Source organism: Bubalus kerabau, chromosome 4 (assembly GCF_029407905.1).
Source record: "Bubalus kerabau isolate K-KA32 ecotype Philippines breed swamp buffalo chromosome 4, PCC_UOA_SB_1v2, whole genome shotgun sequence".
Taxonomy (NCBI): domain Eukaryota; kingdom Metazoa; phylum Chordata; class Mammalia; order Artiodactyla; family Bovidae; genus Bubalus; species Bubalus kerabau.
Window position 1 is genome coordinate 6,306,744 of NC_073627.1, and position 5,839 is coordinate 6,312,582.

General features: G+C 49.0%; 1 long non-coding RNA gene across 1 annotated transcript; it reads left to right on the forward strand.

Annotated features, from left to right (window-relative positions):
- The first annotated feature begins 910 nt into the window (after positions 1-910).
- On the forward strand, positions 911-5,564 carry LOC129651103 (uncharacterized). The gene is made up of 3 exons (XR_008714009.1): positions 911-1,127; positions 1,656-1,750; positions 5,405-5,564. It is a non-coding gene; the product is annotated as an uncharacterized LOC129651103 (long non-coding RNA).
- The last annotated feature ends 275 nt before the right edge of the window (positions 5,565-5,839 follow it).

Genomic DNA, 5,839 nt, shown 5'->3' on the forward strand with positions numbered 1-5,839 from the left:
GTCTTGCTTCACAATAGAGAGAGGCTCCGGCCCCAAAGAGGGTCTGGTGCAAACAGCATCAGAATACAGATGGGTTGCAGTGCAGGGGGCGGGGAGGGGAGGAGAGGGAAGTGGAGGTGAGGAGACGACCACCCCTCCTGTGTCAGTCTGCACCTGGGGACACGTCGATGTTGTCCGTGGGGATGAGTACAGGGCCGGGGCTGAAAGTGATCTGAAGATGGCACAGCTAAAAAAGCATCACTTAAAGTTGTGGAAGGTAAATGCCACTTCTAGGCCAGCACTGCTCCCCCAGGCTTGGGAAGGAGATAATGAATTATTACCCAAGGAAATGAAACTGCTAATAAATTCAGAAGGAAAGCTGAGGGAGGTTAAACTCCATTTTTTAAAGGGAGCTGGTGATTTATAAAGTTCCCTCTCTCTTTGCCTCCTGGGGCTCCATCAGGGACCCTGTTCCTCCTGTCTCCGGCACAGGCTGCCCCCAACACAGTTCCCCGGGCCAGGTCTCCGGCTGCTCTTTTTAACCCTTCCCCCGTGAGACACGCCCACCCAGTAGTAATATAAAGCCCAAACTGGGCTGAGATTTGGGCCAATTAATTTTGAGTTCAGTCCCCAAGGACTAGCCAGAGGAAATTTGTCTAAGAAGTCTATTCTGACCTTTGAGACAACAAATGAGAGGTAGAACCGGTTAGCAATGGGCAATCAGGCTCTGGAGCTTGGCCCAAGGGCAGGGGCAGCGCCCATGTGGAGTGACCAATCATCTTTGCCTACCACTGAGGCCCACGCCTCCCACCGATGGCCCCGCCTCCCAGCGGCAGCCACGCCTCCCACTGAGGGCCACACCTCCCACCAAAGGCCACGCCTCCAAGTGGCAGCCACGCCTCTCACTGAAGGCCGCGCCTCCCGGGGGCAGTTCCTCTTTGGGGACTTCTTTAGGCTACCTTTTTAGCTTTACAGGTGTCAGGCATCAATCCTAATCCTTCCTTGGTTTCCATTCCCGAAACTCTGCCCCTCCATCTAGGCTCCCCTTCTCTTCGTGAAGCCATCATTTCCCTCGCTGCCTGACCTCATTGCCCGTTTCCCTGGCGACAGGCCTGTGATGTGAGTCGTGGAGGCCTGCGAGCCTTCAGGTGGGTAGGACGGGCCCAGCAGCTGCCCAGGAAGAGGGAAGGAACAAAGCTCTAGCGTCTGTGCCATCACCCAGTACCTGGAAATCGGGGAGGGGGCAGTGGAGATAGAGGAGGGGCAAGTGGAAGGTTGAAGCCCTGCCTAACCTCCCCTGCCCTGATGTAGCCCCAGCTCCCTAGGGAAGGCAGAGGCTTCCCAACCCCCTTCCCCCACACTCCTGCCTGGCAGCAACGATTTAAAATCTTCTTGAGTCCTGGAGGAACTCAGTTTCTCCAATGAGTCAATTCCTACAGCCTGCCCCACATCTTACAATGGTGTGACATAGAGACAGACTGCCCTGCTCAGCTGGTGGGCCTGCCTCCAGCAAAATCAGGCTCCAGGGTCTCCTTCGCAGAGTCTGGGGTCTGCAGGAAGCCCCTGTGCCAAGTGGCTCTCGCAGCTGGCCTCAGCTAGGACCATGGACACGAGTTCAGTGATGGGAAAGCGACTCCCCCAGCTCCCCTGTTTCTGGTCTCGTCTGTTTCTGCCAGCTCCCAAGAGGATAATACAGCCTCCCTGTGGAAACAACAGCTCTGGCCAGCAGGCTCTGCATGGTCTGAAAAGCCCACTTCCACCCGAGTATCAGGTAATTTGCTTGCAGCCTGCATTATGCAGACAAATCAGGCTCTGTTGGACTTCAGGTGTCCCAATTACCTGAGTAATTTGCATGTTTATGAGTGAGGGGGATTGAACACCAGCTCAAAGCAAATGGAAATTTCTGACTTTGGAGGCCCCGGAAGCCCTCCTGTGCACCTTTGCTCACCACTGGCAGGATGAAGGACGGGGAAGCCCGCAGCCTTGCAAAACCACAGAGCAGGCGACTGAGGAGTCTCGAGCCATCTCAGGGCGTGACCTTACCTTAGTTTCTCCTCCAGGATCTGTCAGAAACCCAAAGCAACGGCATAAGAACAACTCCAAAGAAAAGTGGGAGAAGAAAGCGAGGGAAATCTTTATTATTGATTGTTTATACCTAAGGAAAGAGAGGAGGGAGAATTCCCTGTAGCCCAGCCAGGAGATGAAGAGTTAATCCTATAATCTAGTCTGCCAGGGAGGAGGAAGGACTAAAACTATTTTCAAGCTGAATCGTGCGTGCAGAATGCTTGATTGCCTGGGGGTGGAGCCCAGGATCCTGATGCCTTTTGAAAGCATCCATTGGGCGCTCAGAGTGTATGGAGCCCTGTTCTCAAGGCTCCTTGGAATTCCGAAGTTCCCAGGGGCGTTCTGCTGTCTTCTATGAAAGAAAGGATCACCCCCTTTTAGTTTCTTGGGTGCTCCAGTTCCCCTCACCCAGGCCACAGCTCCCCACTGGGCTCAGTGAAGCCCCTGCAAAAGCCTGGTGACCTTTTCAGAGTCAGACCAATTACACTCCAGTGCAACAGCTTAAGAAATGCAAAGCAGCCCATGCCAACTCTTCTAGTTGATCTGAGTTAAGAGCCAGAGCCACCCCACGGGCCCTGGCTATGTACTGGAATCATCTAGAGAATTTTTGAAACTACCGGTGCCCGAGTTCTGTCCCCAGGGAACGTGATTTCACTGGTATTGGAGACAGTGGCAGTTTTTGAAAGCTCCCACAAGACTTAAACATGTATCAAAGTCTAAGAACTGCTGAGCTGGAGGATTTGGGAGTTTTGAATTATTGAATGGTGAGTCTTTGGGCTGAAATTGATCAAATTTGATATTCTGCTAAAGGGAAGGCACGCTTCATGTTCTATTTACCTGGTAGGCTGCCATCATGAAACAAAATAATGATGGCAAAGTTTTCTTTTGGATATTAGTTTGCATGAGTGTGTGCTAAGTTGCTTCAGTTGTGTCTGACTCTGTGACCCTGTGGACTATAGCCTGCCAGGCTCCTACGTCCATGGGATTCTCCAGGCATGGAAAAGGGAATGGGTTCCCATTTCCTTCACCAGGAGATCTCCTCGACCCAGGGATTGAACATGTGTCTTCTGCTTGGCAGGTGGATTCTTTACCACTGAGCCACCTGGGAAGCTCAGGAACTGTACTTAAGAGACTACATTAATATTTCATTTATTCTTTCCAGCCAGGTACCAGATGGATATTATCCCCATTTGACAGAAGAAACTGAGGCTCAGAGATGAAGACACAACTACTGAGTGTTAGGAGACAGTTATCCTCTCACATTATGTTTTCTTGTAAGCAGACTTGCAGGCACCTTTGTCGTGGTGAATAGCATTGAATGGCATAATGTCACCCTCTGCAGTCAAGGGTAGGCATGCTGTCCATTTTAAAAGATTCAGGTTCCCTAATCTCAGGGTTTTTTTCCCCTTACACACCCTACAATGTAAGCCCAGGTATCACCTGGCCCTCTTTGCAATGCCTTGTGGGAACTGTGGCTTAAGGAACAGTTGCAAAAACACCACCACTCTGGCTACCCTGGTTGCTGTGATAAAGAGTCCCGTATGTCTGACTGGGTGAGTTTCATGCCTTCTGCTAACATCAAGGAAACTATGTCAGGGCAGGCTAACTTCTTAACTTGTGGGGGACTGGGCATCTTAATTTACATCTGTTTTGAAAACCTGTACACTTAGGAGATGGATAAGCCAGAGGTGATATTAAAACAAAGCAAAATACATATTCCAGATCAATGATTGCTTTTCCCCTAGATAGAAAATAACAACACAAATCAGTTCCTGTTTCATTCATTCATCTTTTTTATGAGCAGGATAAACAAATTCAATCTGCAACATGAATTAAAAGAAGGGACTTCCCTGGTGGTCCAGTGGTTAAGACTCCATACTCCCAATGCAGGGGGCCTGGGTTTGATCCCTGCATGGGGATCTAAGATCCCACATGCTTGGGGAACTAAGATCCCACATGCTGCATAGCACGACCAAGTAAATAAACAGATATCTAGTGAATTCAATTCCTTAAATAGATCCAGGGCTTTAGAAAAAAGTTACAAGAAATGTAAACCTTGGGTACATAACAGCACCCTGGTGGTTCCAAATTCCACTTGATTTTAAACTCCATCAAGCTATCTCCTTTTTTCTCTCTGAGAACATTTCAATTAATTCTATCAAAACAGCCTCTAGGCGTGATAAGCCTGTCTAGGTCCTGGCTTTGCCTCAGCACCTAAACCCACTCATCCTCTTGCTGTCAGATGTCGATCACCCCTTATTACCCACCGTATCCCAAACTGGAGAGAGATGATTTTTCGTCTTGTATTAACACTACTGGCCCTTTCGTTGGTGACCATTTCCCTTTGAGGTCTCAATCTTTAAAAGATAGTTTATAACGAGACTGAGTCTCTTCCTCAGCCCTTTTTTACTCAGTTCTTAACTTAAACCAACTCAGTTATTAGGTAAGCATCCTTTCGAAAGCATCACTTCCTTTCATACTTATTACCTTCTCTTCTGGAGGAGGGCATGGCAACCCACTCCACGATTCTTGCCTGGAGAACCCCATGAACAGAAGAGCCTGGCAAACTACAGTCCACGGGGTCACAAAGAGTCAGACAGGGCTGAAGTGACTTAGCAAGCCCGCACGCACACCTTCCCGTCTAATGAATGAGAATTTAATATGCGACAGTAATTTCTAGTAGCATCTTCGTTATAATTTTCAGCTGCTAATTATTATTGTTAAAATTATTAAAACTAACTACTGTTTATATGGCAGGCGCTTTTAAAGTGCTTTATAAAGGATCTTAAGTCGACTCAACAACCCTAAGTGTTTTCACTTGAAGAAGATGGGGTTTCCAGGAGGTTGAATGTTTTGTCATCAGAGCAAGAAAGTGGTAAAGCTGGAACTCAGAGCTATGTCTGTCCAGCCCCAAAGCTCCGCTTTCCCTCCCTTCTACCCCACCTGCCCTTTTTGTAAACAATTTTCTTGAGATGTAATTCGCATAGCATACAATTCACTCACTTAAACAACTCAGTGGCTTTAGTCTATTCTCAGATATGTGTGCTTCCGTCACCATAGCCAATTTTAGAACATTTCCATCACATCCAAAAGAAACCCTATCCACTCTCGTTACCACCCTCCGTCTCCCCATCCTCCTCCTCAACCCTAACCAACTGCCTTCTAGCAAAGTCTCTTTCTAAAAAAGCCAAACCTTTTCTTCCCTCTCCGTTACATATCAGGGTATATTTATATTCATTTGTAAATTGATGACTTCTTTGGGTTACTGAGAAGGTTAAGAGTTGCCAAAAAACAGAAAGCAACCCATGTGGCTTCTCACTGATACTCCCTGGGTTGGTTTTTTGCTCCTCCTTCTGCCCAGAGGCCACCGAGAAGAACCTCAGAAGGGCCAGGGGCCGCTCGGGTGACTGCGTCCCTGCCTTCAGCGCCTGGTCCCAGGAAGCAGCTCTTAGATCTGTGATGATGGCCTTAAGGACTGGGACCCCGGAAAGCTTCTCCCTGCCTGGACTCAAGCCTCACCTCTTATGACAGAGAGCAGCCCTCGCCATCTCCCCTCAGACAACCCCGTCCCCCTAAAGTAGTCTCTCATCAGTCCTTCCTGTGAGGGCTGATCTTGTCCAAGGAGGGTCTTGTCAGCAGCAGCCTAGCGTCCATCTGATTTTGCAGGAAGAGAGGTCCGTGTATGTGCCCATCTGGAGAAGGACTCATGTGCTCGGAGATTGGTTGGAGATACAGGGAGCCCTGGTGGGGTGGGGAGCATGTGGGGAAGGGACGCAGGGAAGAGAAGGTGAGCAGG